This window comes from Tyto alba, unplaced genomic scaffold (genome assembly GCF_018691265.1).
Source record: "Tyto alba isolate M040663 unplaced genomic scaffold, T.alba_DEE_v4.0 Super-Scaffold_41, whole genome shotgun sequence".
Classification (NCBI taxonomy): domain Eukaryota; kingdom Metazoa; phylum Chordata; class Aves; order Strigiformes; family Tytonidae; genus Tyto; species Tyto alba.
The window spans coordinates 5644445-5670393 of NW_024881317.1; the positions used below are offsets into that span (position 1 = coordinate 5644445).

At 37.3% G+C, this 25949-nt stretch overlaps 1 long non-coding RNA gene across 2 annotated transcripts; it reads left to right on the forward strand.

Annotated features, from left to right (window-relative positions):
* LOC116961899 lies at positions 1-25486 on the forward strand. 2 transcript variants are annotated; one of them, XR_004407210.2, is made up of 4 exons: positions 1-151; positions 3365-3464; positions 15178-15272; positions 21769-25486. It is a non-coding gene; the product is annotated as an uncharacterized LOC116961899 (long non-coding RNA). The 2 variants fall into 2 exon arrangements; XR_004407211.1 differs by lacking the exon at positions 21769-25486 and adding an exon at positions 16708-17968.
* Positions 25487-25949: the final 463 nt, after the last annotated feature.

The following is a 25949-nucleotide window of genomic DNA, read 5'->3' on the forward strand; positions in this document are numbered from 1 at the left end:
GCATCCCTGTTGAAACTGGGAAGACTACATAAAGGAGTAAAGCAGAACAGATCTAGCCTGGCTCGAACATGGGAGTGATTTGTTGTCTCACTGCAGCTACCTTTGTGACCTGACATTAATGAAGAGGATGAGTCGGGAGCAGAGCTTGCAGGTATCTCCTTCAACTTTGCCCACCTTATTGCTCTAAACTCCACTTTAGCACATGAGATTTACGCAAACCAGTTTCAATGAGCATGTGAAAGAGGGGGGGAAGTTTGGAGGAGAGAGTGGAAAAGAGAACAGGGGGATGTTTGTGCATGGGACATGCACTGCCAAGTCCTCTCGTGCCCTTCCTTTCTCATTAGCTCAGGCAGGTACTCAGAAAACATAGCACACAACTTCCAGCCACACTTCCCAGCTTTTATCTGTACAGGGAAGCAAGAAAAAGTCAGAACACAAGTTTCTCAGTACAAAGCTTGAACAACCACCAATTTTTGACAGTGCCCTGGACTGGCAGTAGATTCAACTCATGGCTTTGCCACTGATCCATAGGCTGAATCCCAGCAAATCACAATTCACAGACTTTAGTTTACATGGTTGCTCATACTCGATATTGGTACTTTTTTATGAAGTCGTGCAAAGGACAGGAACATCAACGAATTAAATCAGCACAGGATTTTTTCCTAGTGAGATTTACTAATATTTTGTCCATTTTGGCTTTACAAGATCCAAATAGCATATTTATCCATCAAGCATGCATACTCTACCCTACCTGGACTTGACCTGTTTGTCTTAAATTTCAGTACAGTATATTCCTCTTCTAACTCTGTGTTTCTCTAAGTGTTCACCTTATTGTTCTTAGTATCCTGTTGCCAGTCTCTATGTTTGAGAAGTATGTTGGAGTCTCAAGTAAGATCCTCAAAAACCGCAATATATAATTTTACGGTTTAGGTATTTTTTTAAATGAGCCCTTTCTCATCCCCATCTCCCTATTGCTATTACAAAGTCAGTTGAATTCATTTATTGATTTGAATATGAATGGAGGAGAAATTTGTGCGTCTATATTGGAACAATTTTTCATTGCATACTTAATCTCAAAACCATGCTGTAGCTGAATTAATCCTTTTAAATGTCTGGAGCCAAATTCTTACCTGGGATAAATAAATATATTATTCCTTTTGGCTTCAGACCTGAAATTGGCCCATGATCTTCACAAGACAGAAAAACTTTACTATAAAAGCACATTATGAAAGTAAAGTAATAATTCAGGGCTTCACTAGGATCAGAGGGAAGTATTATTTCCTGCTCCATAAAAGACATGTACTTTTTACACAATGAGGCTTGTTTTGAGCAAAGTGAGTTTTTGCTCTGCGCTTAATAGTCCATAGAACCTAAAAATAGTAAGATTTCTTAAAACGCAGAAGTAGGACAAGATTTAAATGAAGCTTTGGCAGGTTTTTTAGTTTTAGTGTCCTCACTCCCCATTTTTCAAACGCATGGACTTGTGTAAAGAAAAGCAAGCCATGAACAACTAGCAAAAAGTTTACAAGAGGAAGCTTCCTCAGGATGGTCCTAACTTCCACTCCGACCTCTTACATGGATTTTATGTCACTATTGGCTGTTGCATTCAATAGAAACACTTACAGTACAACCACAGTAACGCAACGCTGTTCATCACATTCACATAAGAATTAAAGCTTAATATACTTCTCTCTTACAGCACCCAAATCTCCTTTGCTACCTACATGGAAAAGGCTGTAGCTTTGCTGAAGTTGCTACAGTTTTCCATCAATATAAATCAGAGTAGAATTTGTTCCAAAGTGAATACAATATATAAAATACAATTGATAGTCATATCTAACTGTGCCAAAAGTGCAGAGTTGTCTGCATTTCTTTAACTTCCTTATGGGAATATGCTGGGGGTGTTTTCAGACTTTTTTTTTTTTTCTTTTAAAAAATTCTCCATATATAGGATAGGAAAAGGATTTGAATGTCAAGAACAGACTTCTGCTATGGAATAGTATCTTATTTTGTGACAGCTACTGACAGGGTGACATCATAAGATATAGGAATAAGGTATAAAGATAAATGTTACTGGGAAGATCCATATATTCAGACCTCAATTTCTAATATTAATCTTAAAAGTTAGGTTCACTTTTTTTCTGTCCTTCTATTAGTGGTGGCTCCTAAAAGCAAACTGAACCAATTGAATTTTGTACTCACACCAAAGAAACACATTAATATGTAGAAGAAAAAAAAGAAGGAAAGGAAATATAATTGATAAAAGCTGTGAATACCAATAACTGATACCTCAAAAATGAAATAAACTTTTAGGAAAAAAAATTACTAATGTCCCTATACATATCTAATTGACCTTTAGTAATTGAACAAGTCCAAAGTGAATTAATTTTACTTCATTTATATGAACAGGTTAAGATGCTTCTCTGGTTCCAAATGCCTGTATGGCAGGGACAGGTTTGCAAGTTTTCACCATTTTTTCTATTGAGATAAACTATAAAAAGTTGCTCATTTGGGATATCATGCAGTACACACAGAACTGCTTTTTGAACTTCAAACTAAACTGAGAACACCTTCAGGTATTTTCTTATCCACGTTTATTTTGTAGGCAGAAAGACCTAGTTCAATTTATAAGAAGAAATTTTCTGCTATTCCCACAGACTACAGAGGAGGTAGGATCAGGCTCTCACTGATGTTTTGGTTATTGCAACAGAAAAATGCCACTAAATAATCTTTCATGCAGACGTTATACAGCAGTTCACTGTACTTTAATCCATCTCCTTCTACTTTTTTTATTTCCAATAAAAGGAACAATGCACACTCGACATGAACTCTAAGATTTAAATGAAGCTTCATGTGTGCTAATATTAGAGAGACATTAATAATAAATTGGGAAGCAGGCAAGCCTAAGATGATTTCTGACTTGGTTTTGTACCTCAGACACTAGAACTTGAACTGCAGAGTTTGACACTGACACTTTTTAGGAAACAAAGTCTCTCTCCTACTACATCCTCCACCCCCCAATTCAAATCTCATCTGAGAAGTGCTGAAATGAAGCTGTCACTCAGGCCTGCTCAGGGACCTGTCAGCAAAACATTGAGCCTTTTCATTTTGATGGGTCAGCCTGCAATCCCCTTGAAAGAGAAGTCCGTGCCACTGTGGTTTTTCTTTCTGCAGGAATTCTGAATTCTAATGAAACTCCAAATCGCTCAATAAAGGCAGGGGCATGGGGAAGTAATCCAACCCAGATCGGAGTGAAATTTGTATTTTATCTTTTTTTCCCCCAGACCATTATTCTAATAGCATTCACAAAGGGTTGTGGGTTTTCTCTTCTCTACCCCCCCCTTCCTTTTTTTTTTTTTTGCAGGGCAGGCGCAAACGGAATGAGGTGTCCTTTGTCTTGATGCTACACTGAGATTAGGTAGCGGCTCTCTGAAAATGAAAGGGCATGGCTCAAATTTTCTTGGGTAAATATCCATCCACCTATTGCAGTCTGCATCTCCTCTGCTACAAATATCTCTAATGTATGACTGTGTGGAAAGAAAAAGAAAATTTCACATTAGCATTTCTTCCCCAGAAGAAACAGTCTTTCATTAACACTGTACAAAGCTTTTTCAATCCAAGAAGGAAAATTGTAGCTTTCTCTTCCTCTCTGTTCTCCTCAACTTTTCCTTACAGATTAGTTACTACCTATGACTGATATCAGGATGGAGGGGAGAGGATGCAGGGAGTGAGAAAATAATTTATATAATATGTTGATGTATTCACTTTAAAGTGGCTTTATTAACACACATGTTTTATGTTTTTAAAATATGTATGAATTCAGTAGCCTTTTTATGTTTCCTCACATTGAAGGATGTTTATTTTAACAAGGAGATAATTGTATTTTGCTAACTGTTAAAAATTTAGAATCATTAGAGAAGGTATAGGCAACCTTAACAGACAGAATATATGGCATGATCAGTGCTATAGCCTAGCACAGTTTTTATATATATAAAAAAAAAAAATTTACTAATTTTTTACCCTTAACTCCTAAAATATAGACTCTTCTGTAGGGCATACAATAATTTAAAGAACAATTAAGGCAATTAAACACAATCAGATTAAAAAGCTAAATAATTCAGAAATAAACAAAATTTGCAGCTGAGTATCATGCACACAAGCGTTATGTGAAAAATACAAAACATAGCCCCTTTGAGTAATATTTTATGGAACTAAAAAATAAACACACAGATGGAAAACTAGCTACAAACTTTGAAGCACAATCTAGCATGATGATGTAAAGGCATCAATTAGGTGGCGAAACACTGCTAATGGCATGATGGAAAGTGTTGCCTAACGCTCTTGTTGTCTGGTTAACCTGCAAGTATGCCCATCAGGGACATTTCAGCAATGCTACAACAACCTCCCACCCTATAGTTATGTTTGTGTTATTCAATCTTGCAGAATCACCATCTCCAGGCTCTCACCCTCTCCCTGCAAGACATGACTCAAACATCTCATCTTCCTCTGCTCTGCCTGTCTAAAGAGAATCCATTATAAGTCCAGGTGTTGAAAAAAACAGATATTATTAAGTACGCGGCAAACCAATGCATATAGGTGTATGTGCTTGTGCACAGTACCTATATCTTCCTACTATTTTCTTGAGCATTATGATCAAACTGGGGTGCCAGAAAAAGTATAATATGTAATTCTCCTTGGTGATGACCTTCAAAGGTTCTTTTCTCCCCTTGATTGGCATGCATCTCCATGGGAAATCATTATAATAGACCCCTATTTCTCTACCTACACTGTCAGGAGCTGCTAAAACTATACTTCATTTACCCTGCTATACCTCACTATTGCACCATAGGTAGCATGTATGATCACCCAGAGTTCTGATGTTGTGTTAGATCTAGAAAGCAGTTAAAGCAGTGACAGACACTTCTTCCTTCCTTTTGTCAAGACCTTAATAGCACTTTCTCTTTCCTGTATGAAATCCATACCATTTTCCGTCCCTCTCTTGCATGGCAGGTAAAGGCGGGGACTTAGATAAAGTAAAGGTACTTATTTTTGTCTTAGTTCCAGAAGACACATTTTATTTTAAATATATACATCTAACGTGTGCAGTAAACACTCTTGCATGCAGTTCAAGATTGACATACCTATGTTTATATAAATCTACCTGCCCCACAAGATATATATATATATATGTGTGTGTACATATATAAAGGACACATACATAATCTTTTTTTAAATCCATAAATGTTTACAAATCTCTAATTCAGTAGGTGCTGTGCTTCTTAAAATGCATGTGCCACCAAAATAGCCTTTGGTTTTATCATGGCTATTTTTTTGTATTACTCTAAACAGGAGATGCATGCACCTAATAATGGGGAAGATGGCATAATCATTTTACCTTTTCAGCATGTTCAAAGTCTCACAAAGCAAATGTTGATTCTCATTCATTGTCAAGTACCTGATGATTGTTGACTGCAAAAACTTTATAATGGAAATTTTCCTTTCAGTGCATCACCAAGAGTTTGCACTTGCATAACAAATAATTTAAGAGCCTACCTTGAAACTAAACATTGGCTAAAATGTTGAGTGCAGAACAGATCATTACTTTCATATTATTTGTTTGGTAGTGCTCAGCCTTGAGCCTTCTGAGAACAGAAGGAAAATCTATCCCTATCTCATTTGAGGGCTTGATCCAGTACCAAAGACACTGAACATTGTACTTCTACAAAGACAAGCAAATATTCTGCATGAGATTGAGCTGTATTAAGTTATTTTGCTCAAAAATCAACATAACTGTCATCTTCCTTTCATTGGTCCAAGTCCATTTCATAACTTATTTAGTTGCATCTACTTCAACCAAATTCCCCCTGCTCAGAGCTAAACATGTGGAGGAATCACAGACCAGAGCACAGCTGCACCTTCTGTGGCAAGGGTGACACCTATCCTGTCCTAATGTGTGGATCGTTGTTTCAGGGAGGTGAGGCTGTCAATGTACAGGCCCACAAGTCTACATCTTCCCATATTCTTTCTCCTCCACCTAAAAATAAGTTGTCACAGTTCAGCTTTTGCTTAAAAGCTTGCAACCAGTCTCAGTTCCATACACATCAACTCTTCCTTAGCAAAACAAGCAGCTTGAACTCAATTATTTGCAATCACAGAGCTTCTGTGAAGCGTTTTACCCTGAACCAGAAGATGGAAGTGTTTGTGATCAGAAACTTCAGGGTTTTCCTCTTTCCTCTGGTCCCTGAAAGTACAGGATGTAGAAAGGTTACAGATACAGATTAATAGGAGCTACCAAAATTTTTGAAAGTATTACCTACTTACATACCTAAAACCCCCTAACAAATTTAGCACATTTACCTTTTCTTCTTTCTTGCCTTTCTTATGTAAATGACAAGATAAATAACTTGCTTTTACAAAGTAGTCCAAAAACTTACAAGTCAAAGGTTCAGTTAAATGCATCCAAAAAACACTGCCAAAATGTGACCTGCTACTAACCAACATGACTATTTCTCTAATTTTCACTCATGTTGAATAACAATTACCCAAATGGGATCCCGTGGAAGAGTCAATCTCCATGTGAGATGTGAAGGATCAGAGTCCAAGTAGCAAAACATATATTTAAATGGGCTGTTAATCTTCAGGTTAATTAATGCCATTCTAGGTTTATTCTACCAATATTTCATTCTAGTTCATCCTAGTCCTATTTTATTTCCCATAAGAACCTTAATATTTGGGGTTATTTTTATTATGAAATTTCAGTCTCCCAGTGGCCTAGTATTAATTACTCTGATAGAGTTAAGGCTTGATTTACACCAGTGGCTACTTTTTGTGAGCATAAACACTAGAACGTTTTGATAAAATTAAAACTGTCATTGACTTGTGAGCTGGTAAGATTTAACAAGCATGAACAATATTGCCAAAGAGAATTGAAGCCTTTTTTTCTATTTCATTCAATGAAGTGGCATCTTTATCTGTAGGTTTTTACTTCATTCATTTTTATTTTTGTACTTTTGGTGTATTCTTATTTTAAAACAAAACCGCAGACCCTCCTAAATGTTAAAAAACACAAGGATAAACCCAGGAAGCACTCCAGATACATCTACAGTAGCATAAGACCTGTTCTTCCCGCCCCAATCCCCTTATAATTGGTTATGATGTTCAATATAAGGGATAAATGAGTGCCCCTCTCCTGCTTGCTCACAGTATGGCACAAAACCCTGAAAGGGTTAATTGGCATTTTAAGAAAAGGTAATTGTAAAGCTATCTGCTGGGGTTATCCCCAGAATTGGGGGGGTGGTGCATAGGTCTCCCACCCACTGAAGCATCTCACATCTTGAAGAGCATGCTGAAGACAAAAGCAGTACTACTGCTGTTTCTTGATTTTCACTTTCAGCTCTAACTGCTAACCCCCAATGTGCTCTTTTGAGTTTACTATATCAAGCTAGTACTTACAGCAGAGTATATGTACTGTGTCTTGACTGTAAAATTATACTGACATTGTAAGCATAAATATAAATCTGTGTGTGTTTAAATCATACATAATTTACTGCCAGATTTATTGGTCACAGTGAAGCACACTGACTGGAGTGGGTGCTCTAAAAAAAAAAAAAAATTGGATGGAGAGACTGGCTACAATTTTATACTTTTTAAATAAACCAAACATTTTGCTGAGTAAAATATATAACCCAGCATATAAAAAGAAACGTTGTTTTAAGTAGTGAAAAGTCAAACTGAATCTGAGCAAGGTCATAGGTGGCCATTTTCTTACCATATCAAACCCTCTGCCAGTTGTTTGTAGATGCTCATAACATTTTTATCCTCTTAAAATACATATTTGGCATTCACTTTTGCCAATTGAAACTTTTTCCCTGATGTTCTTCTAATGCATTCCAGTGAGTAAAGAAAAGTCATATACACTGGAACACATAGGAGACACTTTCCTTCTAGCTTTGGACTGACAAATATTCAAGAGCTAGCACTAATTTGGGGTTTTATTCAAGCAACATTTTTCTGAGCACGAGCTGATTCCCATATTACTTTTCTTTGGATCTTGGCTTTATGTATTCAATTTGCAAAAGGCAGAGCTCCTGCATGTTTTTGTATAATGTTATCCATGACAGTGTACAGAAAAAGGGGTGACTTTACCCCTTTAGCCCTAGATTCATCAACCTCTGCAATCAGAAAATCCTCCCTTAATGCCCTGTTCCCACTGAGATTATGCCTATAACATGCAAGCTATAGAAATTCTTACTGTGAGGATGATGGAAGAATGTGATCCCATATATTTTCTACTCACATTTATGACTAAATTCACTACCTTCTCTCTTTTGATAAAATCAATGGAACTATTTGCATAAGTATATGGCAGTAAAGGAAGGTTGCACACCTATTCATTAAGTATCTTAAATTTTCAGCATAAGAATTTCCTAAAAAAACAAACCTATTCCACCCCTCTGTTCTAACCCTTCATATACCTGTGTCTCCGCACTTTCTGTAATTAACCCACCCCTCTGCAATAGCTCTTTCCTGATTTAAAGAAAGCATCACAGCTGGTTTTAGGCAGAATATTTCTTTTAAATAATCAGCTGTGCCCTTAATTACATTGTATCACATCCCTTAACACCTTTACAACTGAACATCTAATTTTTACTACTGGTATTTTTCACTGTGAATTTAAGGTGGTCCTACTCTGCTTAACCAAGAGGTCGGTCTTGCTCATTCCACATCATCATATGAACATACAGGATAAAGCATGGTCATCTACCAACTCCTACATTAGATAACAAAAACTGAGAAACTCATTTGCTAAGGCTCTTAAAGGGCATCAGAGGTTTACTATGTGCTGCTGAGTTATAACTGCCTCATATTTGCTTGCAAGTGAAGTTTTTATCTGTATGTGTTGGGAGCAAAACAGCTCTCTCAAGTAGGAAACTCTAGGAAATGCTGAGCCTGGCAACTCTCAGACAGCATGAGCATTTGTTTTGTCCCATATTAAAGGCTAGTGACATGATCAAGGTCCCTGTCACATTTTTCAGAATATTGGCCTTTCTTTTTCTAGACTGCCATTAATATTTAAGAGTAAGTTATTGCTGCTGTAGTTTTGGGGTATTCAATTACAAATTAGCCTCCTGTACCTTCAGTAGATATTTCTTCGAATATCTCTCCCTAATGGGGCATTCACTCAAATGAGTCCCAGTGAAATTCTTGTCATTGTTGAGTACATCTCCTAGATCCTCTCCTCTTTGCTTTCTGCATTTTCACTTCTTCGTGAAGATGCTTAATGCAGTATAATTGAAACAATTTTATTGTCTCCAGCCATCCATTCTGCTGTTTCAATGGCAGAAAATACTGGTCAACTTGACAAGTTAATATGACTTTACTGGTCATTTGAACTCCTTTAAGCCACTGGGTGCTAAAATTACTTGTCATCTTCCTTCACCTGCAAACTGAATATAACTGGTCCATGAGAAAAGGAGAAGAAAATTCTTTTCCACCAAAAACATTTACTGAAGGAGATAATTGCAAGTTTTAGTAACTGATAGGGCACGGACTCTTCCTACAACAGTTCTGAACCACTTGAGAGCAATACTTGGTACTCTCACCTGGAGCTCCCCTGATGCCTTCAAACTTTAGCTTTTCTTCTTCCCGCAGGGGTGGGTCATTAAAGATAGAATGGGTTACACAGCCACTTCAACTCTTCCTTTTGCATAAATCATTTTTTGTAATCTAATGCATCTATTAATTGGATGCCTAGTGTTCAATAAATGCAGTTCAAGTTTACACTTGAGTTTAATGCTTTGACTGTATAATTCTGCTAAGTAGATATGTACAGTTAATATTGGATCAACTGTCAAAAGAAATAAAACATTTCTTCCTCCCACCCCCCCTCTTTAAGCATACCTAATTTGCCTGTGGAACTCAATTTCAGTAGATACAATTAAGCCAAAATCTTAAAGTTTTTTTAACAAGTTCTGTTTCTATGTATATCAACAAAATACCAGAAACACAGGTTATAAATTTTCAAGATCTCTCAAGCTTGCTTCTCAAACTGCCATGCAAACAAAATAGCACATAAGAATTATACAAAGGACTTGATCCTGTTCCCCTTGAAGTCAATGGCATTCAAATTAAATTAGCTAGACCCCACCATATTTTTACTTTAGATATATTTTTTTAGATTATATGTTGCCCTATATAGATTAAACCATACACTCTCATAACATCAATAATTGTTCCCATTGACTTATAGCCACCACTACCAGAGAGGTACACTGCAGTTAGCTCCTGCCAAGAGGTCACCCTGGGAAGTTTCTGATAAATTAATGGGAGCTTTATGGACTGGTTTTCTTCTCCCTTCCTGGAATAAATGCAAGCAATGTCACTGTCTGGACACTTGTCTTCTGCACCAAGACTAATTCATCAGTGTGCTGAGAAATGCCATTCCAGTCTGTCCTACTTCACCCTTTCCCTTCGATACCTTGTGTTTCAGTTCCTGTTCTTTAAAAATTGTTCAGTAGGAGAACACAGGTAGTGTTCAACTAAAACAAGTTTCTTTGTGTCATTCACACTGTGGTGGAATCACTTTTCCAATTACATGAACTTGATAATTTTAATGGGATCCACATAATGAAACACCCCACTCTGGAAATTTAGCACATTTGTATCTTTAAATATAAACTTTGAGGGCACATTTAGTAACACTATAGTCTTGTTATAGGGATAATACTCTGTTTTTAATGGTGATTAGCAGACTTTATTAATACCAGCATCAATTTTTCCTTACAAAGGCAACACAATTACTGCTCTGAAAAAAGGCTAGATGTCAGAAAACGTAAGCTAGCTGCTCGTACTAAAAAACTCACATCTAAATTATGCTCACCTGGTTTCCTACAGATTTCTGTCCTTTAGCCCTTGTTCCTCATCTATATCCTTACCATACGCTCTGTTCAGGACATACGAGGAGATGCTGCAGCCCGCCAGCTGTTCCCAAAGCGAGCGTGGAAAGGTTGAGTCCTGCCCACCTTCCGCTCCATGGGGGCACTCATTCGGGTTTCTCTCCTCTACCGATTTTCCCTAAACTTACAAGAACTTAATTAACACTGACATTTCTGCCCTTCTGTCAAATCCAGTTGAAAAAAGCAACAATACTAGGAGAGGACTGACAGGTAAAGCAAATGATCACGTAAGCATCATTTTTGCAGGTACGCAGCCTAAAGGATGCCATAGAAATCTACAGCAAGTCTAAAGCCCTGTGTTAGAAATACTGCTAGCTGCATGAGCTGAGTTAGTGCTTCATTTGTATACGGGTGTGTATTTAAAGATAATTAATATTAACTGTGACTTTTGAGACTGGTATCAACACAGTCTCCCTTTGTAGTGCCTACAGTTTTGTAAATGCAAATAATTTTGAGTTCAGTTTTGCATTTTTAATTATTAACAGGCAGAGTTCCTTTGGTATTTAACTGCTTAACCATGACTCAGGGTAGACACACACATTCATGACATTAATTGTGACTAGGATTTCCAGGTATAAAGGACTCAAAGTGGATTTTTAAAAAAAAAAAAAAAAGCAAACACAAACAGTGAATCTTGAACAGAAGTACTTGAGATGCATGGGCTCAGATTTATTTTTTAAAGCTTTGGTCAAAGAGATTTCCATTAGTGTGGAACTAAGGTAGTGTATGTAATATTAATATGAACTCACACTGTTGTGAACACTTACTGTATAGCATTGGGGGGGGGGGAGGAGATATAGTGTGATATTAAAAAAAAACATTATTTCGAGGTAGGCATGCCAAAAGCAGTTCTCTGGAACAGAAGGTGGCCTAATTATTAAAAGAAATGGCTTCCATCTCTGTGATGGTCTGACTGTTTGTGGATAAAATCCTACAACTGTGAAGGGCCTCATGCACTGCAAAAAAAAAAAAAAAAAAAAAAAAAAAGAGAGAAAAAAAATCAAAGTGTTCAGCAGCCATACATCAGAGAGACTATACAAGAAGGGTATCGTATTTTTAGAGACCCCAGAATTCCTGAGCAAAGTAGTAGTTAGTACCAGGTCTACATCAAAAGCAAACAACATTCTGTGTCATCGCTGGCCTCGTCTGTGATGTTTTGCCCTCAGCTTCATAACACTCAAAAAGTCATGGTTAAAAAAGACAGACTGTCCCTTTAAAATTAGATCATCCCTTTTATTAATATGCAGAATGAGTTGTCAATTGACCAAGCAACAAATGTACATCCTCATATCCTCATTTTCACTTCTATCTATGAATATTTTAAAACCCTAATGTGTGCTTGGCCATTTGGGTTTTAAGCAAAGACTTATCACAGTGTAAAACCCCTCATTTTTATCCCTTAGCTGAGGGCTTCTTTTTCCCTTTTCCAGGGTGTCATTAAAAATCTGATGCCAAGAGCTGGGACTTGGCAGGGTTTGCGATATAATTTGCAATCTGCAGTGTTTGCTGGCTAGCCCCCACCTGCCCCCCTCTTTTTTTTTTTTTTTTTTTTTTTTTTTTTAAACCAGCCTGCCTGCTAGAGTCAATAGGGGGCATCCCTCATCTGTCTAAAAGAAAAATAGCAGCATACTAATTAGAATTCTATTTGCCAGAAGCCTCGGAGTTGCTGTGCTTATAGATTTCAAGCTTCTTTTGTTTGAATTAAATTGCCAACTTTTCCCCCCCCCTCCTCCCTTTCCTTCTTTGCACTAGGCATGAGAGAGCGGGTGCCTTATTTGATTGAAAGAGGGGGTAGGGGGATGGGGAGGAGGAAAGCCTTAGCTATGGAAATGCTGAGGAAATGTCAGGGTTGTGTTTAAAAATGCCTGGTATGCTTTTCAGTGCCTGACTCCTGTCTTTCTAGCAGGGTTGTGGAGAGGAGGAAAGGGGGCCTGGCACTAAGCGCAAGCACTCTGCCCCTTCTCCCTGACACTGAAATTCTGGGGGAGAGCTAACATGCTTTTCCCCAGCTCAAAGCCAGATGGTTCAAGCTTGGATAAAACCTTGGGATGAGATCACAAAGCTTGTTCATAACAGAACACACAACATCTCTGTTTTTCTCTTAATACCTCCTTTTGTATGCGTTGTGTGGGGTGAGGGAGGGGCCGGGAATATGTCATAAATCCAAAGGAAAATGTCATATTTAACATTAATTTGTTTTTATAACCCTGTGAAAGAATTCAAGGCTTTCTCCATTAAAATGTCATAATTAACCGTCAAGAAGTTTTATCACAAATAATTTTTAATTTCTTGAATAACTGAGCAAAACGCACGTCCAAAAGTTTTTCATTGCCCTTAAGCATCTGAATATGTATATAATTTTTTTTACATGCAAAGAAGTGTTTCACAGAGCAAGCTTCGAGCACAGCCACATTTATGCAACTTCCTAAGTTTAGATGGCTAAATGATATTACGACTGAGCTCACTTTCCATCACCACAAATTATGCCCATGCACAATACAGCCATTGACTCCAGCCATTCACAGTCAAGTCTCATGCACTGATTCACAACCAGGGATAAGCGAATCATGGGGACAGAATAATGCATTCGATGATCTTCATATTCCTCATAATGACGGAATGCTTGCAAAGGAATAAAGATTCTTTTCAAATGCATTAATCAGTCAAATTTACTTGACATTTTCATGGATTTGCTTTCTCCTTACAAATCCTTAATAGAGCTCACCTATAGATGTGATGGGCACTCTCAGATGGCACTGCTGCTCTTCCCTACCCAGATAAGATTATATTCTTTATTTGACATCTGGCATAAATGCTACATAAATACTTACTCTTCAGCATGTTTAGAATTTTTGTATGCATCAGCCTGAAGCTTGCTTTACTTACTGCTCATTCATTCTAGTGTAATTTTGTTTCATAAATGTCCACAAAAGGGCAACATAATTTGGACAAGAGTATGAACATGGGAAAAGGCAATTAAGGCTAGTTCCAAGTTTGCCTTGGTTTGTCTGACAGTACTTAAATTTAGTAATTTATAAAACCAAGTTCTAACCCCAAAAAATTTGACCCTCAAATTTGGTGTAAAAATAATACTGAAATATGCCATCATGTTTGACTGAAATATTGTTTTAATTTTTTCTTTTAAACCATTAAACCTTTAAGAATTAATGATGTCCTAATTTTTTGATGGAATTCAGGGTCATGGCTGAAATACTATATTTTCCTTTAAAAATTTATATATACTTTATCATAGTACATTTGATTTTGTCTTAGTAGATGCTGTGATTATTTTTGCACATTCCTTCAAAATAAATTTCCTGAAAAAACACAGAGCTAAAGTACCAGCTAACCATTGCATTTTTATGTATTCATTAAAGATAAGATCTTAAAGGAAAGACGGAAAATACGGACATTAGTAACTCTTACATATACTCCTCGGTGCTATTATATTTTAATTAGCACAGTTTTCAGGCTGTAACCTTTCTTAGGCCTACATGATGCATGAATATTTTATTTGCATTACTATAAAGTAAAAATAATTTGATTATCATTCATACTATTTATGATTACATGTTTCTAGACACGCACATAGTCTCTATTTATAGCAGACTTTAGCATTCTTAAATAGCATAGAGTGCTGACAAGCAAAGTATTGATGTTTACAGTATCATGCAAACCCTGAAGCCAACCATGTTCACATCCCTTTGAATTACTTTTCCAATTCGAAGCCTCTAAGAACCCAGTCCTCCTTTATCCCTTCTCGTTATAAAAAGTGGCAGGAGGCAGCGTGGCAGAATGACCCACAAGATGGCACCTGTCACCAGTGGGATTTCTTCTGCGTTCTGCAGGCCAAATTTTGTTTGAACTCACTATGGCCTCTGTCATATCCTCATTTTCCCTTCCACTCCTGCCTCTCCTTCTTAATCCCCTTCGTGCAGGCTCAGGCTCTGTTTACCCAGCTTCCGAAACCCTTTTTCTGCAAGAAGCCGAAGTAAAACTTTATTGAAAGAAGGGCTCGGGATTAAGAGGCAAACCCTGTACAGGAGGAAGCCAGCTACACCACCTGCTTCCTTTGCCTGGCGTCGGTTAAAGACAGTTTCTCCTATATGCGATTACTAGTCTCATTCTTATAGATGTGCATATGAAATACATGATTACTTTAGGTCTCAAAGGTGAGGGAGTTGATTAGCTCTCTAATGAAGCCTTTTGTTATTACTTACAGGCAAAGTACATCACACAGATGGAACGTACCATAAGACCGCTTCCTTATGCTGGGCCAAACATATTTTAACTGGCAAGATCATCTAGCGCAATGAGGTGAGGCAATTTCTATAAATACAGAATCAGTGGTATTTTTAAAAAACAAATTAAGGCAGTGACAGAAAACAACAAACAAGTACTGTAAGACCATTAGGACTAATGCCCCAAAGATGAAACTGATAATTCACCTGCTACACAAATCATTTTGTACTTTGTCCAAAATTACACAGGAGAACTTTCACTAATTGCCTAATACAGAGTTATAGTAAGTCTATAGAGAAGATGTCTCGTCTTTGACTACAGAAAAGGCCAACCTCAAACACTCTTAGAGACGCAGCATCCAACAACAAACCTTCAGGCTGCAGGTCACTCCATCACTTAATTCCACCAACAGCAAAGGAGAACTGCTCTTCCATACAAAACGATACAGCAGATCATTGCAACCTACACAGAGCCTGGACACCTAAGCAGCTCTTCTCTTGGGTCTTGCATCCATTCAGGCCCTTGCTGCTACTCTACTTCCACCTCCAGCTTTGAAGACTTGCATGCCCTCAGGTTTTCCTGTACCTTGTTGTGCCCAAGCACACCACACTGGGCTGTTGGTTTCTTCCATTAATGTCTTTGTGGCTTGTGAAGGGAAAATATCTTACACCTTGTTCCTAATTGTCCTCATCCTTCCTTCTATCAACTTCAGAAATGCACCTAATTACCCCAAAAGAATAAACAGGGTCTTTCTGTACCCACCAATAAGGACAAGAGGGAAGAATAGTTCAAAGTTTTCCTTTTTCTTAATGGAAGAGGGCACAAGCCTTGAGTCTTACCTAGGGAAACATCTTAAGTCCTTAAGAATCTCATAGTTTCACCAAAAATAGTTAAAAAACTCCTTTTTACATATTATTTTTATACTAAGCAGTAATTACTTTTAAAAAAGCAGTTACATTTAGACAGAAGTTAATCATATTGTGAAAAAATAGCTATTACTATTGTGCAACCTTGAAAATACTAATATCACCCCAATGATTAAGGATATCCTTTCAAAAACCATCTACGATTAACACAAACAGTAGACTGCATTTCTGTAGCCCATATAAGTTGGTTTTGCTACAAACATCACCTCTCATGCAAAACAAGCAGGCCATAAGCATATATTTTACTGAAATTCATCAAATCCTGGAAATCAATAAAGACCCCAAGAAGCCAGCTTCATTTTGGTGCTCCTTTCTGAGGCAGGTGCACCCGACTGATGAAAATGTGGCTTCCTGGTTGAAGGAGTTTTCGCAGCACCTTCAAAAGCAACTTAGAAATAATCTAGGCATGTTTGTAAAAAAAACATCAGTAACCTCCCTTTGAATTAGAAAATGTGGATTCACAAAACTAAAGTGGATTTATGAATCATGCCTGTTTGCTTTGAGTTTTTGGGAAATGGGGATTTGTTTTGACCTTTTGGATTTTTTATTTTGAAATTACTTTGATTTCAGTTTTTTTCTGATAGATTATAAAATCAAGCAAGTCCAACCCAGAATAAACCATTTTGATCAATCTGAAAGGCAGCTTTTTTGATAATTTTCCTCTGCCAAGAATTTGAAAATGTCACACTTCATTCCAGTATGAATAGAAGCCAGATTTCAAACTCTCCAAATCCTTTCCGAAAAAAAATTTCTGTCTTTTTCACAACTCCAAAATTAATTTTCCTCAAAGACTGCAGGGTGGCTTAAGATAGTGGTCAGCAATTACCCAGATAACACTTGGGTGGATTTTAATAGCATAAGCATGGTAGAGACATGGCCAGGATCACAGAGTTGGAGCATCTTGAGGGAAGACTGTGAGAAGCACCAGCTCTCCCGGCTCCTGGCTCTCGGTGAATCCCAAGCTCAGGCGAGCTGGGCTCCAATACCTCGCTTCAAAGGAAGATATAGACGCCGAAGCAAACGCCAGCATTTCCTAGCTCCCACTGAGTTTCTATCAATATTCTTAAACTTTAAAAAAGAAAAATACAATCTGGTGTAACAGCCTTAGAAGACTGCTGACTATTGCTACAAGAAACTGTACAACAGGAACCTATATAGGGATATAAATCCAAAAGCTGACCTGTAGCTTTCCATCCAGCCAAGGAAGCTATGAAATCCTTGCTGATTTAAGTTACTCTCCTGTAATGTGGTGCCATTTCCTCAAAAAAAACAAAAAAAAAAAACAGCAAAAATAAACACCAAAAAACAAACCAAAAAAAATCTCACAATATCCCTATAAAGGCAAAAAGGATTGTGATTTTTCCACAGAATTATTTAAGAAAACTTGAAAGTTGTAAGGCCAGGTCTGCACTGAATCACAACTTGGTGGCATCAAGGCATCACACTTTATCCTGTGACACTGCACGGAAATATCTCAGTCTGCCATAGACCTTCTCTGGAATGATCCTGGGACAGGCAAGAGCATCACTTAGGTAGAAACCACCTCATAAAGGCCACACAACCGCCAAGTCAGGCATGTAAAAACCATGGCATCCCTTTTTTACTGCGTGTTTTTCACAGCCACCCAGCCAGACCCAAACACCATCCTCCCCTCAGGGTCCCAAAGCACACAGGACTCCTTCCCTCCTGCGCCAGGGCTCTGGCCGAGGGTAGGCACAGAGCACTGCCGGGGCTTTGCAAAAGTTGCCTGTGCTTTGCAAAAACGTTCCAAATGGAGTTTTGGTTTTGAAGCATTGTAATTAAACTCATCTACAGCTGGTGCAATAAAGCAAGTAAGAGAAATCCTTTGCGTGTCAAGGACAGCTATCATTTGTGCTATTTTATCACTGTTGGTTCACAGCATTTCCTGTGCGAGCTCCATTGCTTCTGCCGCTTTTAACTACCATCCTGCTCACTTGGGAGTCATATTTAAGGTCAGCCAGTATACATTAGTCCTGCCCAGAGTAAAAATTTACTTCTTACACTGGAAATGACAGGCCTGTAAAACAACACATGAAGAAAAAAAGCCATTCATTATTTATAAAAAAAAAAGCAAAACTACAGGGCTGTCTTTCCTTGCATTACACAAATCCAGTATGAAAACTCTAACCCGTATATTATTATAAAAGCTCTGTCCCCTGTAATATCTCTTTGTTTTTGCAATTATTTTAGGCTTTCCACCCAGGAGCAATAAAAAGAGCTTATATTTTCCCAGCACTCAGACAAAATAACTTTGAAATCATGACTTGTAGTTTTCTCAAGTACAATCAATCTCAAGATGTCAGTCCCCCCACCCGAAATGATAGTCTCATTGGGGTGGACTGAACAAGGGACAGTGAAGAGAAGGATATTTTGGGTTTAATCCCAGTTAACCACTCTTTCTCCAAAACAAGATCATAAAAATCAAACAAAACCAGCAAGAAATAATCTTCCACCAATAAATTTATCAAAAGCGAATTTTCTGCAGGATTGCTAAACTGTTATAAAGGGGAGGAGGTAGAGATCAAATATACTGTTGAGTAAGGAAACAGAGAGCACAAACTTTGTCCTCAGCTCGGGGACAATGATGCTCAAAGATTAACCCACCCTCTCAATTAACACCTCACATGAAAATCCCAGCAAGGTCATGGGATCTGTGCTGCAACTCGGTCAATCAGCATTGCCTGTCTCCATACAAACCAAGATCGAATGCAGAATTAACACTGGTCCCCCAAGCCCTCGCTCACAGACTCACGTCAGATTAAGCCCTTGCATGGAGGAGATATGAAAAGCATTTCTAATTAGGGTCTGAGGTTACTGGTTAAAATGCAGTCGAGCAGTCTACCAACCATTCTTCTCCCCTTTTTTTTTTTATAATTTTAATTAAACTCAGATACTATTTAATTCCTACCTGCATATATTTAGTACTACTTGAATGCAAACCTGATAAAGAATACTCCTGATCCCCACTTAGCTGCCACAAGCACTTATTAAAAGGAGGGTGACTGTCTTCAAGATCTTCCATGGGTCCCTTCGCAATAATTACTTTTTCTATCAAATGAAAAGCATAATATTTTCCTGTAAATAGATTTTTTTTCTTGTGAAACCTTGACTTCTCTACTCTCATGACAAAATTATAATTATAACTTCAGTGTAGTGGTTAGTTACTGTCATACTAGTCCATGAGGAGGCTTTTTTCTGTATATGCTCTGCTCCTCTTATTCCACTGCTTATAGGATTCTTGAGACATACACTTGAGGACATTTTGCACCCATTTATTTTCACAGAAACATTGCTGCACATACTGTGTTTTGGGGTATGGCAGGGAGGGGACTTAGCAATGGTCATATCCTGTTAAATTATTTGTAATTCTAGGGAACTACACAACATTTCTGCTATTGTGTGATTAGCAATCTAGATCTCTCCATAACAATTTTTAATATCTACCATGACCCTGGAAGCCTTAATGCTACATCTACAGCATACTAAAGCCTCGTGACTCCAAATTATAGCTCTGAATAATTCAGGAATTGTAATGGTAGCTCAGTACTTATTAAAGCATTGGGAAAACTTTGGGATTCTCATATCTACAGACTCTTCATTATTATTCTGATTATAAAGATGTTTTAATATATGCTGTTGCTATTCTTACACATTACCACAATACCATTTGAGGAATCAATAAACGATCCAAGTAAACTCCTGTATTAAACGGCAATACCTCAGAGTATCAAGGGATGTAGTAAAATGAAGTTTCCTTTTTTTCAGGGAAGATGGGAATTACATAATAATCTTTACATTAAATTTTAAAATCTCAAATTATGCCTTAGACATCATAACAAAAATCTGCTACCAAACTTATTTAAGCAAAACAAAATCATGTACATATAGAACATATCAGGTTTTTCCCTGATACACTAACACAAATAGGGACAAAATTAATGTAAATCTAGCTAGTTTAATAACATATTAAACACATTCTGTCTGTGCTAATCCCAAGTAAGCGGCTATAATAAGCCTTAGTGACAAGGAGGATCTAATGAAGAGTTTAATTTTTCATAGAGATTTTATTAGGTTCATCAGCCTCCTCCAAAGTCCAGGCCTTCAGTCACGCCAGCTCTGAAATCTGGAAGAGATTATCTTCCATTTACTGAGAATAATAATCTTATTTCTACAAGGAAAATTCCATTTAATGACAAAACTTTTTTCTGTCCTAAACTTTGAAACCCTTCCACTGGATGTCATACTTGAGTAGCTTTGGGTAAATGTAAAAATTATAAAAAGCCTCAAAAACGATACTGAAAAAATTTGAGTCATTTTTAGTCCGAGAGAAATCTATAGCACAGAAAGCATCCAAAATAGCATTTTGGCAAAGTTTGTTAATCAGCTGCTTTCCCAATCTGTTGGAAGAGTTTCATTACTTTCTGGACAGTCAGAAACTTGAACTTATATTGACTGTCCTCATTTGACTACCCTACATTGACTATGACTCAGTTAATGGTTTACGAGAGGAGATATCCCACACTATTAAAAGGAGTGCTCTAGATTTGTTTAGAATTCAAAGCATCCTCTCCCCAAAACCTTCTAAAATATCAGATATGTTGAGAGGGAAAGTAGCCATACTCTGTCTCAATAAAGTCAGTAAATTGGGTTGAACCAAAAAGAAATCGTAGTGCTACCATTGCTTGTGCTATCAGGTTTAAAGCAGGTGATAAGGTTTTGTTTACAATCACACTTATAATATCTGGTGTGAAGCAGATTATAAGGTTTTATTATTACTGCTTAATTCTGAAAGAAATTACTTTCCATGTGTGCAAATCTGTACAATAGAGGAGACTTAGTTTGAGTAGGAAACCTGACTATTCAGGAGGAGGAGTTTGAACGAAAATTTCCACCATATTATACCCTTACAGCTGTTAATGGGTAGGTGGTAAAAGCTGGCTGCCTGAATGCCATCTTCATGGGAAAACAGGCACTGTGCCTCAGTGCTCTGAAGCACAAGGAGGATGGGACTACTTCACCCCAGATTTTGCTCAATCACCAGGATATGAGAAGTTTAACCTGGAATCAATACTAGGGTAGCATGCAAACACACACACAGAGCTGAAGGCAAGCCTGGGATCTTTAATTTGTTTAACTCATAAATTAGAATTCAGGGAAAACCAAAGTTCTTAGTTTGTGCGGCCATCAGCTGCTCCCAAGCAAATGATACTTTCACTCCTTTCTTACCACGTTGGTGGAACAAGCTTCTCAACATTGGCAGAAATTGTAGAGAACTCTTTTTGGTCATCTGACAGTGCTATATTTAGAAAATGTCTTCCTCTATCCTTCAAAGATAACCTGGTTATGTGGGTTTAGGGGCTTTATTTGTTTGTTTACACCAAAGTTTAGTAACTTCATTATTTAAGTATCCATTAAGCTTCAGAAGTTGTGGAAGTGTTTTGGGATAAATGTATACGAAATTTTCTTTAAGAAAATATTAAAAAACTGAATAGAAGCCTTTTGTTATCTATTCTTGTTGAATCTGGAAACGATGTCTTTTGATATTGTTTTAAAGCAACAGTAAAAAAAAGTACTGAAAAATACTTTTAAAAAAAGGAAAAATGTATTCTTGTCCTTTTCCATAGTAAAAGGAAGGCAATGACTATACTCAGATCCAGAGATTTTCCATTCCTGAAAGGTACCAAGAAATCCACTGAATGTTGCTAAGCAAGGAATTGGAGCAGAGAACAGGACCTGCATCTTTGAGAACTCCTCAAAATCTTTCAGGATTACATGGATACAGACATCGTACTGAGGTCTGTGTTTTCCTTCTAAAGTATTTACTTTTAGAGTAAATATGCCCTGCTCTGAAACAACGTGAAACATTAGTTCATAACAGAAAAATTATTACACCATTTTCAAATAACAGCGACAAACTTAATCCTGCAAAACTCCATTACAGACAGGTAAGGAATAAACGGGCAATTAAACACCATGAAAACAAGAAAATAAACTCCTGACAAAAGATTTTTCAATCTTAAATGCACCATGATTTTTAATAAAAAGTGCTATGTCACTATTATTTATCCTCATATTACACCTGCTCTTTGCTTATACTAATTCAGTTTAGCATGCAAAAGCACTCCTTGCCTCTGTGTACATTAAAAGATCTCCTGTTTAGATTAACAGAAGAAACTCGTACCGAAGAGCAAAAAACTTCAGAATACACTATTATTTTCTCAAGCTCATCTCTCCCATTCATCTAACTTGTACTCTTTTCATTTAATCTATTCAGGTAAAAATAACGATTAAATATCACACAAGTATCACTTAAATTCTATTTTGGGGATTTATGACTAGGATTAGCTTTGTGTCAGCTTTGTGTCACCTCTCAGTACAGGGTTGAATGACAGAAATTCATTTAACCACAGTTTGAATCCCATTTCTTCCCTACTTCTGGATTCACATACATTTTTCTTTCTAACATATATTGATCTCAGAAACCCAAAGTCACTTTTTAACACTTTATTAAACACAATATATACAAGGTAATATATTGAAAGTATTATAATGAGGCCAATGGTAATATAATAATGATAGTCAAAGCTCTATCAAATATGTAATTAATATTTTAATTATATATCTCATATCTGTGCCCCACTGTGAAAAATAACCAGGTCTAGTAATTTTCATGGACGATGACAAGATTACTATTACTAATGGTCTGAGGTACAAGTGTTTATTTTTAACATTATTAACGGTACTAATTATGATGAATATGATTATTTAGAATCATTATGTGGTAGAAGAGTTTGATGATCCACTCAGGTGCCTAGAATTTAACATTCTCCATCCACCATCTATGGAAATTAATGACATAGCTTAACTCTATTGTTATAATACTCACTGCCATGAAAATTGCTTTTAAAGAAGAAAAAAGCAAAAGAGATCACCCAAGTGTACTGTCCAATTCTTTATTATCACACAAACATTCACATTTGCACATCAGTAAGAAAGCCTGACAGTAAGATGTTACACACTGGAAAAAATGAGACAGTGACTTTTACAGACAGAGGGACAGGTCTCACAAGCACTTCTTCACACAGAAGTATTATTTTCATTATTGTAGGACTTAGAATCAGAGCCCTTGAGCTAGGTACTAGGTATATACAGGTATCCCAAAAAAGCTTACACAAACATGACAGACAAAGGAATATTTTGTAACACCCATTTTGCACATGGGCAGCTTACACCACAAAAATCTAAAGGGCCTGAGACCATATAGTTGGTACTGCCCAGAGCATCTTTGGGCATATCCATGAGCAGGGCATGCTTTACCTCTCTTCAGTAGGTCCACCTAAGTGTCTTCACAGGTAATTTATACGTGGTGATATGACTGATGTATTTGGGCAGACAAGGTGCCATGTGAGCTCAAAGACATGCTGCAACTGTGCTTGTAGACTCGCAAGTAGGGAAACCTTATTTGGTGGGCAACCTTGGGCTTCTTGTTGGCAGAAAGCGCTGAGAGAGACACAAAGGCTGCAGGTAGGGACAGGCACAGAACACACATTTCCTAAAACCAGAGCCACAGCCTCAGCACAAGGCCACCACAACATTCGCTTTCACTAGAATCAATATGCTATCCACATATCCACGGCATGGCCTCGTAGGTCTCAACCAAATACTGTCTCAATGAGGAAAACATATGTATAATTTTGCCATCGATTTTGAAGCGAGTTGATGCTTAACCCTTTGCAAGGCTTTCAGACCTGCAAAACAGCTCCTACAGATCCCATGGATTGCTTACGCTTTAACTGCCCATTGACTATAAACAATTGTCACCTCTGCAGAGAGATTCCTCGTGGCATGCAGAAGAGAGAGGGCAGAATCATTAACTAGTTAAATCTGATAAATACAGACTCTCAGAAAAGGAAGGAACAAAATGGACCATTCTCACTTTGTAATGCATTTCCATCAGTGACTGTCACACTATTAGGATCGGGATCAAAGGGGGTGGGATGCTGGTGTCTTTGGATTTGGGCCTTTCACGTTGTCTGATTGATGGAACTGAAAGGCTTCTGCTTGTAAAGCATTCACCCTAGCCAGCTGTCTCTTGCTCCTGTCCTCCTCTCCATTGCAGCATATGCAGTTCAGATTTCATTTATCAGCCCCTTTGAATAGCAACACTCTTACACTGGAAGTAAAGCCTTGCATTAAAGAGGATGCTTAGCAATTTGCATGCATGCACTGTATTGCTAAGCATTGTATGGTGTTAGTTGCCAAAGGACATGCAGTAATGTGTACCTCCTATCTCCCCCACTTTTCTGGTTTCTTAAATTATCAGTGTTTTACTTCCCTTTCATGTTCAAAGCATAGCAAATTTATTTGATATATTCTGAATGCTGAAGCATGCCAATGACATCAATCAAACTACAGAACACTGGGAAAGCTGCTATAGAGTAATCAGAATTGGCCATAAGCTATAAATATCTACTGTCTCATGATTCTCTTGGCTGCCACGCAAACTTTGATCATTAGCACTGATCAAAGATCATGAGGGATAAAATGGTATTGTGATATAATGGCATGTATGCTACAGCTGATACTAAGGGCTATAGATGACCTATGCTTGACTATATCGTCTTTCTCTAAACACAAGAAACATTCATTAAAATGGTAGACTTCTTTTTTACTGTACCTTGGAGGATATATACAGAAAACTGCACTACAATCAAAATTGGCATAACTATTTATGACCAGCCTGAGTGTTCTGTATTTGTATTCTCTGCAACATACCTCCTTATAACACCGCACAGGTGACTCAGACAACATCTAATTATGCCTGAGAGGTCACAAAACACAACTAATGACTTTTTATTGTTTTCTTGCTTTTATATGGATTGGATATTTCCTCTCTAATAGCAGAATATACCAAGCACTTCACAGGTAGATCTTGCATAGTAAATTTGCGCAAGTTTGGCTTCGCATTTTAATTTAACCATTATTCGTATGAGGATAGTGTCTTTGTAAACATAGCTTTTATTTATTTGTAAGACACACTCTACACCCAAATTAAAATATAGAATATGGGCTTACCTCCCTTGCCTGCCAGTACAGTTCTCTGTTCCATACTCTGGATTAAATTTTTAAATACCTTACCAGAGCTCCAAAGCTTTCAGATAAACCAAATACCCAACCTCACAGCTGTCAAATAAAATGGTATAGAATTCCTTTGTACAAAATAAATTAAATGAATACAGCCTTACTCATTAACTTGTGAGTAATTTTGCTAGCAAATCCACCCAGAAAAAAGAACTGTAACTGTTTAAAGTTGTCTTAATCTTCTACTTCTTCATGGAAAATGAAAACATCTTTCCTTTATATTTAAGAGTTAGCTTATCCAGTCAGGGACAAGAATGCTATATGACTTGCATGGCCACATGTGTTTCAGAGCTCTTATCAATAAAATCTACATAGGTAATTTGTACAGTTAAAATGAAAAATGCTGGATATACATGCATAGACAAAATTACACCTGAACAACAAATCAAAGTGCATCTTTCAAACAGAAGGCTACAATTTTCTCAAATGTGTTATTCAGCATGATGATCTTATTCTGCTTTGTTAATACTTCACACTTTCTTGAGACTGTAAGCTCCAATACTTTCAAAAAGTAACTTACTAATAGATAGATAATTACAGTTATCCCCATTTTACACATCAGGAAAAAAAAAAAAAAAAGACACAGAAAAGAGAGTTGATCTGTCCAAAGTCTTATAGAAAGGCTGAAAAACAACCTCAAGAATGGATCCCACCTCTCCTGGGT